We start from the raw sequence: 13,743 nt of genomic DNA, 5'->3' as shown, positions 1-13,743 counted from the left end.
GGCGTAGTTTGTTGTGATGAATGTTTATCTGTACACAGATATCATTTCAGAAATGTGAAAATGTGGAAATAACTCTAGGGTTTCTGGTTACTATGTTTATTAAGTTCTATAAGTTGTCTAACTTAAGAAGCAAAAATAGTTTACAAAATATAATGCCTACTGTATTTGACATCTGTCTCTGTTTCTATTTGCCTATGTATTTCTCCCCTGATCACATGTACAAGTACTCTCACATCTGGAGATATATATATATATATATATATATATATATATATATATATATAGCCATATATATACATAGCCACATGTGTACATATCCACACCTGTATATATATAAGCTATACACCAAAATATCGTTAAGTGGTTATCGTTAAAATGAGTCTGGTAGATTATCTTCATTTTCTACTTTTTATATGTCTGCATTAATTGCAAATTTTTAAATAAGCCTGTGTTACCTTTTAAAAAGGAAGAGATAAGAAATTTGTCAATTTTTGGGGCGCCTGGGTGGTGCAGTCGTTAAGCGTCTGCCTTTGGCTCAGGGCGTGATCCCAGAGTCCTGGAATCAAGCCCCACATCAGGCTTCTCCACTGGGAGCCTGCTTCTTCCTCTCCTACTCCCCCTGCCTATGTTCCCTATCCCGCTGGCTGTCTCTCTCTCTGTCAAATAAATAAATAAAATCTTAAAAAAAAAAAAAAAGGAATTTGTCAATTTTGGTAAATAAAAAAAAAGAATACTTAGGGAATTAAGACATTCTTAGGAGTGTCTGTGATTTATATCTAAAAATGGTCTTCGATTATGTCCTAATACCTCTATGGATAGCCACAATCCCAAGAAACTTGAATATTTTGTTGTTGTTGTTATTGGAGAGATATATTTAACATTATTTAAATGATTTGAAAAGTTGCTCAAACTTTCCAGAACATATAAAAATGGAAAACTTTCAAATTAATTTTATGAAGTTAATAAAACATTGATCATGTGTGGTCTATTTTTAGCATTTTATTTTCTAATTGGTTATCGCTAGTGTAAGGAAATAAGTTTCCTTAGATTTTTATATGCAGATATTATAACCAGTGATCTTGCTAGCTACATTTACTTATTAATTCCAGCATTTAATTTTTTCTGCACATACAATGCAATTTGCAAATAATGACTAGTATATTTCTTTTTTTGCCAATACTTAGGCACTTTTTTCTTCTTTTATTGAACTGGCTGGGGAATCTTGTCTTGTTTCTGATCTCGGAAGGAAAGCTTTCAATATCTCCTTATTAGTTATGACATTTGTTTTAGGTTTTTATGGCTATCTCTAATCAGGTTAAAGAAATTCTGTTCTATTCCTTGTTTGTACATTTAAAAAATACAATTTTGTGCATTCTTTGAAATAAGATTTTCTCTTTCAAACAGTTAATGCTATAAATTACACTGATTGATTTTATGATGTTAAAATCTTGTATTATTGGAATAAACCTGTTGTTTTTCATTTATCAGTTTTTATAACTATAATTTACATACCATAAAGTTCACCCTTTGAGAGTATAGAATTCCGTGATTAGTATATTCATAAAGTTATGTAATGATCACCACAAATTCCAGAACCATTTTATCACTGAAAAACACTGAATTCTGTACCTCCTATTAGTAGGATCCTATTAACTCCCCCCCCCCCCCCAGCCCCCGGTAATGACCGACCTACTTTCTGTCTCTACGGATTTGCTGTTTCTGGACATCCTTTATAAGCAGAACCACACAATACGTTTTGTGTCTGGTTTTATTCACTTCACAGTGTTTTCAAGGTCCATTCATGTTGCAGCGTGGTGTTCATTCCATATTATGGTTGATACAAAGTGGACATGTCGCTTGTTTATCCACTCAGTTGATGGACATTTGGGCTCTTTCTGCTTTTTGGCTATTACAGATGAAGGTGCTACAAACATTTGTGTACATGTTTCGGGTGGACGTTATGTTTTCAGTTCTCTTGGATATGTACCTAGGAGTAAAATCACTGGGGCGTTTGGTCACTCTATGCTGCACTTTGGTGAGGAAATGCAACACTGTTTTCCAAAGTGGCTGAACTGCTTCACATTCCCACCGGAAATGTAGGCGGGATTGTCTCCACATCGCCACCCTAGCGAGTGTGAAATGGTGGCCCATTGTAATTTAGATTTGCATTTCCCAAGTGACTAATAATGTTGAGCATCCTTACGTGTGCTTTGTGCACATTTGTGTATCTTCTATTCAAATCCCTTTTGCATCTGTAATTGTTGAGCTGTAAGAGTTTTGCGTATATTCTGAATACAAGTCCCTTATGAGATACATGATTTATAAACATTTCCTCCCATACTGTGAGTTGTTATTTCACTTTCTTGCTGGTTTATTATATGCATAAAACATTTCATTTTGATTAAGTACAATGCATCTCTTTTGTTGCTTGTAATTTGGTGCAATTTTAAGAAGCCCTGGCCTAATCCAAGGTCATGAAGATTTTTACTTATCTTTTCTTAGAAGACTTTTATACTTTTAGCTCTTACACTTAGGTTTGGATCCACTTTGACTTCTTGTATATGATGTAAGGTCAGAATCTAACTTCATCCTTTTGCATGTGTATATACAATTTTCTCAGCACTATTTGTTGAAAAGACTGTTATTTCCCTCTTAAATTGTCTTGCCACCCTTGTCAAGGAATCAGTTGGCTATAAATATAATGGTTTATTTCTGAATACTCAATTTTATTCCATTGGCCTATATGTCTATCTTTAAGCCAGCACCACACTGATAAAATTATATTAGCTTTGTAGAAAGTTTGGAAATCTGGAAGGGTGAGTCTTTCAGTTTTGTTGCTCCTTTTCAAGATGATTTAGTCTATTCTGGGACCTCGGCTATATTAGTTTCCTAGTGCTGATATAACAACTCACCATTAATTTATTATTTTACAATGCTGGAGGCAATGGCCTAAAATTAGGGTGTCAGCAGCAAGGCTGCATTCCTTCTGGAGTCTCTGGATAAGAATCTGTTTCCTTGCTTTCTTTAGCTTCTAGAGGCCCTCAGCATTCCTTAGCTGTGGTCCAGCTTGCCATCAGTCCAGTATCTCCCATCATCCCATCTGTCTCTCTGGTTCTACTACTCATGTCTCCCTCTTTCATTTGTAAGGATTGCATTGGGCCAACCCAAATCATCCATGATAATTTACCTGAACTCAAATTCCTCAATGTAATCATATCTAAGTCTCTTTAGTCTTATAAACTAAACTCTTCCCAGGTTCTGGTACTTGACATCTTGTGGGAGCCATTATTTTCTTATCGCACTTGTATTTCCATATGAATATTAGGAACAACTTGTCAATTTCTGCAGAACAGTCAACTAAAATTTTGATAAGGGGTGGTGAATCTGAAGAATGCTTTGGTATGTTGCCATCTTAATAGTATTGAGCCCTCAGATCCATGAACATGACATATTTTTCCATTTAATTTCTTTCAGTGATGCTTTGTAGTTTTCATTTGTGTACAGGTTTTATACTTTTTTTTTAGGTTTTACACTTTTTTTTGTTTAAATGTATTCTTTTGTCATTCTTTTAAATGCTGTTTTAAATGGAATTGTTTTCTTTATTTTAGTTCCTGGAATAAATCACTCACACTTATGATATATAATCCTTTTTATATGTTGCTGTATTTTATTTGATAGTATTTTAATTTGGATTTTTGTTGCTCTAGTCATAAGGGATATTGGTATATAGTTTTTCTTTTTTTTAATACCTCTGTCACAGTTTTGGTATCAGACTTCATAGGATGAGCTGGAATGTGTTCTTTCCCTGTCTATTTTTTTGGAGGAGTTTGTGAAGGATTGGTGATAACTTTTCTTCTAACATTTGGTAGAACTTACCAGGGAAGCCATCAAGCTTTTGGGCCCTTTGGGCTTTTTCTTTGCAGAAAACATGTTGATTACTAATTCAATCTCTCTACTTATTATAGATCCGTGAAGATTTTACATTTCTCCTCAAGTCAGTTTTGGTAGTTAGTGTCTTTGTAGGAAGTTGTTCGTTTTATGTACATCATCTAATTTGTTGCCCTATAATTTTTCATAGTATTATCTAAATTTTTTTAAATATTTATTTATTTATTTATTTATTTATTTATTTATTTATTTGACAGAGAGAGAGAGAGAGAGGGAGAGTACAAGCAGGGGGAACAGCAGAGGTACAGGGAGAAGCAGGCTTCCCGCTGGGCAAGGAGCCCCGATGCTGGGCTCGATCCAGGACCCTGAAATCATTTTGACCTGCGCCAAAGGCAGATGCTTAACCAGCTGAGCCACCCAGGTGCTCCCATAGTATTTTCTTATATTCCTTCTTGTGTCTATGAGGTGGATAGTGACTTGGTCCCATTTCATTTCTTGCTTTAGTCATTTGAGTCTTCTTTCTCTTATTTTTGGTCAATATAACTTAAGGTTTTGGGGTTTTTTTGTTTGTTTTTTCCAGTGACCAACTCTGGTTTCACTGATTTTTCTCTTTTGCTTTCCTACTCTCTAATTCCTTTATTTCCACTGTAATCATGATTATTTCCTTTATTTTGCTTATTTTGGGTTTAGTTTGCTTTCTTTCTATTTTTTTTTAATGGCATGTTAAGGTATGTCTATGATTTTTTTTCTATTCTTTTTATTTTCTGTTCTTCACAATGGGTAATCTTGATGGCTTATCTTCAAGTTTTCTGATTCTTTCTTTTGTCAGTTGAAATTGGCTATTGAGCCCTTCTTTTGAATTTTTAGTTTCTGTCTAATAAACTCAACATCTCAGCCTCCTCAGGGACAGTTGTATTAACTGTTTGCTCTTGTGTGTATGGACAGTGCTTTCATGTTTCTTTGCATGTGCCCTATTGTTTTACTGAAAATTGGACATGTTAAAGTGTATAATGTTGCAACTCAAAATCAGATTTGCTCTTCCCTAGCCTTTTCCCCTCCTTGTTGATGTTTGCTGTTGTTGTTGGTTTACTTAATGATTTTTCTAAACTAATTTTATAATTCTATAAACAATGTATTCATTGTGATAAGTGGCCACTAAAGTTTCCATTCAGCTGCACTGGTGTTTAGCCTATTCTTTTATAAAGATTTCTCTAAATGCCTTGAACGGATGAGAGTCCCTGTGTTTCCTGAGGAGCTGTGTGTGTGTGTGTTTGTGTGTTGCATGCATGCATGCACACTACGATACACCTTCAGTATCTTGTAGGCAGCTGATGCTTGGCCTTAGAATTCACTTCTTGCTTGTGCAGTTCCTGAGATTCATCCGATGTAAGAGAGGAGGCCTTCTCAGGTCTTCATGGGCATAGAAATACAGCCCTGGCCATGAGCATGGCTTTCAGATTCAGGCATATACCAATCACACAAGTCACCATAAAGCTCACTGTTCTTATGGACAGTCAGTTGTTTTTCTTGAAAAACAAACAAGAAAACCACTTTTCAGATTGTTATAAACCTTTAGTTCATTTCCAAACCTCTGAAAACTGGATTTTGACAATTTTGCCAAACTCTCGTTGCTTTTAAGACAGAGAACATTTTCATGACTCTTTATTCCACCATGTCTGCTGTTGTTACTCCCATTGATTATACTTCTGATGTACTACTGAAGTCACTTTTCTAATATTTTATCTAGGATCTTAACATCTACATTTCTGAAAGAGATTGTAGCTGTCTTTCTTGTAATGTCTTAGGTTTTCCATACAGAGGTGATGTTGGTCTGAGGCCAAATGGTGAATTATTTTCTCCTTTTTTGTAATTCTCTGGAAGGATTTATATAAAATTGGTGTTGTATCTTCCTTAAATATTTGGTACGATCATGGTGAAATTTGAGAAATTTTCATGAGAATTTCACATGAGAGAAATTTTCTTGATGAGAAGGTTTTTAAGTGTGGATTTGATTTGGTTAATACATATGGGAGTATTCAAACTCTCTTCCTGTTTTTTTTTCTTGAGTTATATTTTGTTTTGAAATGCACTGCTGTTTTAATTGTTACTAATATTTCCTTAAGCATTCTTACTGTCTATGAGATCTATAATGACATATAATCTTATTCTTCTATTCCTTACATTAATTATTTGTGCTACAAATGGATCTCTCTACTTACTTGTAGTTATTATTTTCCAGATACTTTCTCATTCTGTTGAGTAGACCAATTTAAATATAATTACCTCAGAATATTTTTTAATGTATTTAAAAAAATGAGGCAATTCATAATGGCTTAATCTTGGAAGCAACCAATATGTCTTTCAATAGGAGAATGGACGAATACACTGTGGTACATCAAGACAATAGACTGTTATTCAGCCCTGTCAAGAAATGAGCTATCAAGCCATGAAAAGACATGGAGGGAACTTAAATTCATGTTTCTTAGTAAAAGAAGCCAACCTGAAAACTCTGCATACTATAATTTCAACTATATGACATGTTGGAAAAGGCAAAACTATGGAGAAAATAAAAAGATCACTGGTTGCCAAGGGTTAGGGGAGGGTGAGGAATGAGTAGGCAGAACACAGAGGATTTTTAGTGCAGTGAAAATACTCTGTATTGCATTATACTAATGGATGCACATCATCGTACATTTGCTGTAAACTTTCAGAATGTACAACACTAAGAGTGAACACTAATGTGAACTCTGGACTTGGGGTGATTATGATGTGTCGGTATAGGTTCCTCAGTTGTCCCCCACTCTGGTAGGGGACATGGCTAGTGGAGGAAGCTAGGCATCGGTATGTGTGTGGCTGGGGTGGGGAGAGGTACATGCAAAATCTCTATATCATTCTGTTAATTTTGTTTTAAGCCTAAGACTACCCTAAAAAATAGTCTTTGGGGAAAAAAACAAACAAACCTTACAAAAGATTAGACATAATCGATTTACTAGAAAACCGAGTAAAACATCAACATAGAAGAATGCTGTTGCTAATGTTTTTTAAAAAAATACTATTAGTGAAGTGTTTTTTCCTCGATGGATTCAAAAAGAGAAGAACATAGATAGGTGATCTCTCTAATCAGAAGCATGTAGCTTTTGTTCAGGTGTCTGAATGGATTAACTAAAGTAAAATAACATTAAAATGGGTATTTATGTGCATGTGCTCTTGTGTACCAATCCTGCTAGTTTAGAAATTTTGAAGTTTAGAAGAACATGCTTTGAATAAATTATGCACAATTTACTTACTATTATCTTAAGAGTGAATGATATAATAAGAGATCGTTGTTGCACTACTTTTTCTATGAAATAATACTTTTTTAAAGTCTGAGAGTGCCTTCTATCTGCTTTGCTTATCAAAAATGCTTTAATTTAGTCTGAATTAAAGTGTTCCCCCAAGGAACATATTTTCTGTTTTTATAGTAAGTGTTTTTAAAAACTCTGAGCCATATTAAACACGCAACACACGTGCGAACACCAACACACAGAGCTCTAAAACAAGATAAGAGTCCTAGAGGACAAGCGTCTATAGTTTTCATTCATTCATTCATTCACTCATTCATTTATTCATTCAACAAATATAAGAATTTGATCCCAGGCTAATGCCCAAATGAATAAAACATGATCCTGCTTTTGAGAGCACCACAGTATATTAACTTTGTAAACTGACTTGAAATCTCCCTGGGCAAAGTGCTAAACCTCTCATATATAATAATGGCTTCATTTACAATTTATAAGATGATGACTGCCAAATTATACAATCAGCTTGACTTTTATCCAGAACTGCCAAATCTGTGTATAAAACTGCTTTCAAAACATATCCACCCAGAATTCCCACAGGCACTTCAAACTCAACATGTTCAAAGTAGAACTCATTCTCTTCCCCATAAAATCCTTGCCTGCCCCTCTATTTATACTCTTGATTGATGTGGTAGCAGAATAAAGCCCCCAAAGATGTCCATGGCCTAATGCTTGGAACCTTTGGATAAGTTGCATTTCGTGAGAAAAGAGACTCTGCCATTATAATTATGTTAAAAACTTAAGATAAGGACATGATCTTGGATTATCTTGATTAGCCTGATATAATCCCATGAGCTCTTAAAAGCAAAGAACTTTCTGTAGCCCATGTCTGAGAGGGCAGGAGGAAAAGTCATAGAGATAGGTCGTGTGAAAGGTCGCTGGGTAATCCACATGGAAACTATGACAAGGAATGTAGGTGGTCTCTACGAGCAGAGTTGGCCCCCGGCTGACAGACAGTATAGAAGTGGGGAGTGCAGTCCTACCAACACAAGGAACTGAATTTGGCCAACTATCTGAATGAGCTTCGAAGTAGATGGCTCTCCAGAACCTCCAGTAAAAAAATGCAGGCGTATTGGAGTTAATTGTATTATTACCTGAATACAACATCCTTTTTAAACCAGATAAACTTCATGCTTTTCTGATCTTACAAAAGTCATTTTCTCTCCCTTGAAAACTCTCTTCAGTATTATTTATCCTCCTGGGTCTTCCTCTCGGGTGTCAGCTCAAATGCTGTCTTGGATGCGAAGTCCTTCTACATGCTCCCAAGGGACTATAGTCCTGCTTCACTTTTCACCTGTCAATTTGTGAGGACTTGCATTACTGTACTCGCCTTTTATGGGAATTTTTTTGTTTACGTGTTAGTCTCCCCACTAAAGTGCTAACATAGTTTTTTCTCATTTTTCCAGTCCCTATCAATTGTTGAACTTATATCATATAGACTCTATGAAGTGTATGTGTCACCTCACACATTAGAATGGGTCTCATCAAGAAGACAAGAGATAACAAGTGTTAGTAAGGATGTGGAGAAAAGGGAGCCCTTGTGCGTTCTTGATGGGAATGCAAATGGTGCACTACGAAAAACAGTATGGAGGTTGCTCAAATTTTAAAAATAGAACTATCTTATGATTCAGCAGTTTCACTCTGGGTGTATTTCCAAAAGAAATGAAAATAGGAAATCAAAAAGATATCTGCACTTTCATGTTCATTGCAGCATTATTTACAACAGCCAAGATATAGAATCAACCCGTGTCTATAAAGAGGTGAATGCATAAAGAAGATGTGATATGTGTTTACATACAATGGAATATTACTCAACCATGAGAAAGAAGGAAATTCTGTCATTTGGGACAACATAGATGGACCTTGAGGGCATTACGCTACATGAGATAAGTCAGACAGAGAAAGATAAATATTTTATGATCTCTCTAATATGTGGAATTGGAAAAACGCCAAATTTGTAAAAACAGAGTGTGGAATGGTGGTTATCAGGGGCTGGGGGGTGGGAGAATTAGGGAGATGTTGCTTAAGGGTACATTCTCACAACGAGTAGGTAAATAAGCCCTGGACATCTAATGCACAGAATGGTTATAGACAGCAAGACTGTATTATAAATGTCAAAGTTGCTAAGAGATTAGATCTTAATTGTTCCCACCACACACACATGCTCACACACACACACACACACACACACACACACCCTGATAATTATGTGACATGACAGAAGTGTTGGCCAACACTACAGTGGTCACCATATTGCAATATATATATAAATCAAACCAACATGTACACTTTAAACTTATACAATGTTATATGTCAATTATATCTAAATAAATATAAATTTAAAAAATAAATGTATGCAAACATATGTGAAGTAAGAAACACATGATCTCTGATAACTTATCCTAAAACAACCACTTTATTCTTTCAATCTATTCAATACCTCTGCTCTAATATTTTATACTTTTGTTGCTATTTATGGATTTTATCCATTTAAAGATATTTTCTTACTGATAGCCCCAATTCTTCTGTATATTTTTTGCTTTATAACATATCTTGCAAAGTTTTGTCTGGTTCACAATGTATCTTTTAATTTTATCATGAACGATATTATAGAACTTTACAATTTGTATGAAGGTCAGTATTTTTCTCTCTGAGTTCTTAGATTTTAGTCTTTGAATGCTTTCTCTACTTCAAGGTCAGATAAATATCCACCTATATTTTCTTTTGGGTGTTTTCTTAAGCAACAGATCCCTTGTTCTAAATGAAATTATTTTGAAGTGTGAAATTCCAGCTTTACTTTTCCCACTAGTTAACTAGTTACCCTGCTTCCAGCATTATCTGCTGCATAAGCTTTCTTATCTCATTGACTTGAAATCATTTTCCATTGACTTGGAAAAAATTCATTGATTTGTCTATTCTTGTACTTGTACAGCACTGTTTAATTACTGTCGTTACAAAACTACCTCAGCTTTCTGCAACATTTTTTGGATGATTTTCAATATGTATTCTTCCGGGTGAAATTTAATATTTTAAACCAAAAGCTAAAAAAAAAAAAAAAAAGGTTTCATTAAGTTTGTATGTTTTGTTGGAGAGAATCAACAAATAAAATAAATTTGTATTTATGTAATTCTTTTAAATCCCTGAGGAAAATAATATTTTCTTTATATACATTTTATATATTTATTTTTAATTCTTTAAAATTTTTTTGGTAATTTTTTAATTTAAACAGTTAATGTTATTTTTCAAACAAATAAAATAATCAGGCATAAAAAGAGAAAAGGAAAAGTAATTGCACTCTTAAACATAGTAGAATTCAAGGAAAATTCCTATTTTTTTTTTAAAGATTTTATTTATTTGACAGAGAGAGATAGCCAGCGAGAGAGGGAACACAAGCAGGGGGAGTGGGAGAGGAAGAAGCAGGCTCCTAGTGGAGAAGCCTGATGTGGGGCTCAATCCCAGAGCACCGGGATCACGCCCTGAGCCGAAGGCAGACGCTTAACCACTGTGCCACCCAGGCGCCCCAGAAAGATCCTATTTTATTTTGGATTTTGGAGTTCCTGTGTTCTAGTCTTGTTTCAGTCTACTCTCTTTACATGCCAGCATCTCTCAAAGCCACCTTTGGTGTACTCTTCCATTTTCCTAAAAGCTATGGCTCATATTTTTTGTGGTTAAAAGGATATTTTTGTAGATAAAAGGATATCCTTTGTGGATAAAAAGGATATTTTTCCTAGTTTTCTTCTGTTTCACATATTAAATCCTTTTCATAAATTTATTATTTTTGAATGGGGAATATTTTGATGTTAGATGCTTGTGAAAAATCAAAAATCAGTTTGTTCATTTATAACTACAGAGACTTAGATTTAAGCCATACTTTTTTCCAGTAGAACACACAGATGGCCCTTAGCCCCTTTGTTTCTGTGTGGACCTAATAAGCTTTTCCCCTCTCCACTGTATTCCTAAAGGGCAATTTTATGGGCAGATCCCTAATCCAGTCTCTGGGCATTAATCAAGCATGGCTTTATTGGACTAATGTAGGGCCATCTGTGTTTTCACTCTGGACCCTATGCTAGAGAGTCAATGCCTTTGCTCTAGTTCTTATTTGTACCTTTGACTCCAACTGGCTTATATAAAATTCCCTGCTGCAGGGTGATGATTTTCTTCGATGAAACTGCCTTAATTCTGGTGTTAAAGGCATACCGTGTAGATGAGTCAAAGCTCTTTTTAATGTTCTTGAGGCCTCTCTATGCTGTTTTGGTTCAGATAATATATCGTAATGTATTGTAAGCTTCATTTACAATGAAGTCAATAGAGCACTTTTCATTTTACTCTTTATGACAGTGTGTCATAATTTGTTAATATATGACTCTCCTATTACTGGGTCCTGAGCATCTTGAAGGTAGGGCATGATGTCTCATTTATATCTTTATCCGTAGATTTTTGTTCTGGTTCTACATACAATTGCTCAATAAATCTCAATCGCTAAAGCATTCAATGCATTTGTCTTTCCTCTTCAGTTGAATTTGAATCTCAAAGTAAATATATATTCACTTTATACCAGCTTTATCTACAAATCCTAGCACTGTGCTATATATGTTTCATTTAGTAAACACTGCATGTATCAAGGAATGTTCTGGAGAATTAGTGCAGGCATTTGAGCTTTATTTGGAACACTGTTATTACAGTTGGCCAACTTGTCCTGGATGGGAGAGCAAGGTATTTCTGAAAAATTCTTGCAACAGGTTCCAGTTCCCACACTGACACTGGAAATAGGTCACCGTGCTGAGGTGTGGAGAATGTCACAATTTCCATCAGACTCTCCAGAGCCTCTAACGTAAAAGTAGCATGCTGCTCTGCACACAGATTCAAAGTTTAAAAAAAATTGAAAAAACTTATCCTCTGAGTCTGAAGAGATTGCAAAACTTAACACCCTCTTGTGGAAGACGACTGAGATCACGACTGCCGGATCTCCTTCCCACCCCGACTGGTAGTCGTGCTTTTTCTCCTTTCCTCCATCTCCTCCAGTGTCACTCCCTTCACCGCGGAGCGTGTGAACAGTGGGAGAGTGTGCAGCCCACGGCCAGAACATCGCAAGTGGAGGCCTTGAGGAGAGAAGCTGTGAGAACAGCGGGGAGAGGCCAGATTGCTGGAGACAGCAGGGGTGGAAGGCTTTCAAGAAGTTGAACCAAGATGCCATTGGGGCAAGAACACTGAGGGTGTAGTAAAAAGAGGTGATGTGATCTGCTGTAGATTTCGGGGGTGGAGGTAGACGCAGGGAAACAGGTCGAGACAGGAGACATACTATGGTTTAGAGGCAGAGGAGAGATTTGAGGAGCTCTTCGAAGAATATGTAAATTGACAGAGATGACAGGGAAAGTGTATTCCCAGTACAAGCTACAATATATACTTAGGAAACTAAAACAAGACATAGACAGGAATGGGCTACGCCAACTTGGAGTAGATCTCATAGCAGACCAGTAATCAAAATGAATCTGGAAAGGTAATTTTGTTTCACACGGTGGTGAGGAATGTGTAATTCTTTGGTTTGTCTGAATCCCAGTCCTTGGATCTCCCGGTTATTGAATATCATGGGGCAGTGGCCTTCCCTAAGAAACTCTTAATATAGGAGACATATATGCAGGCAGATATTTGTAACCCTAACAACACCTCACTAATTTATGGGGTGGTAGGAACTGAGCCCCAAACCTACGTGACACCTCCCTAAGCCAACACTAAACCTCTTCAGTTTTGTTTAAACTGAGTCGTCAGCTCCCGCGGGGCTGACGTTTTCCTGGTAGCATATGCTCACATATGGGTCTCAGCACAGTTTCTGCATTACGTAGAATAAAGTTTCTTATTCGTATTTTGTTTTTGCTTTGTTTTGTATTGTGTTTTGGTTTTTTGGTTTCCTTTTTTAAAAAAAAATCTAGATCATGATTCTGCTAGATGTAAAAATTTTTGTGCATATGCCTCTCTTTTTTTGTTTAAAAAAAATTTTTTTTTTCTGGAGAAACTCCACAGAATCCTTGAAAGATTCCTTTGCCTAATGCCAAGAGAATCTACTTGATATATTCTGCTGAGACCTTCATTTCTATTACTAGCTATTAATTTTGAGTGGGAATATTCCACCAGGTGACATGCCCTTTGTGGCTACCAGAAAGAAAGGAAGGAAGGAAGGAAGGAAGGAAGGAAGGAAGGAAGGAAGGAAGGAAGGAAGGAAGAAATAGTCTTAGGAGGGATTCTCATCTCAAGCAAGTTTCTAACTGGAAATACTGTCAGCAATGTCAAGGACTCCATTATCTACAATGTAGCAGTTGACTGAGAGGATAAGAGAGGTATGCTAACATTAGCAACACAAAGATATTAAAGTTCCATGATACATTTTAATGGAGACTTTCTATTTCTTGGTCTCTACTACCATTTTATAAAGTGTGCTAAGCTTTCAGAGGGTATGAGACATTTGACCTAATTCTAAAAAGAGACATAATTAACAATTATGTTTTTAGATGTCTTTCAAGTT

The 13,743-nt window shown here is 35.8% G+C and overlaps 1 protein-coding gene across 1 annotated transcript in view; it reads left to right on the top strand.

Moving 5' to 3' along the window:
• GPC5 (glypican 5) overlaps positions 1–13,743 on the top strand; it is a 653,116-nt gene that overhangs the window by 574,871 nt on the left and 64,502 nt on the right. The window lies entirely within an intron of this gene.

The sequence above is a fragment of the Ursus americanus genome, chromosome 10 (assembly GCF_024610735.1).
Source record: "Ursus americanus isolate L20-20 chromosome 10, mUrsAme1.1.p, whole genome shotgun sequence".
Lineage (NCBI taxonomy): Eukaryota > Metazoa > Chordata > Mammalia > Carnivora > Ursidae > Ursus > Ursus americanus.
The sequence above is the reverse complement of the archived record's forward strand: the minus strand, read 5'-3'. Positions and strand labels throughout refer to the sequence as shown.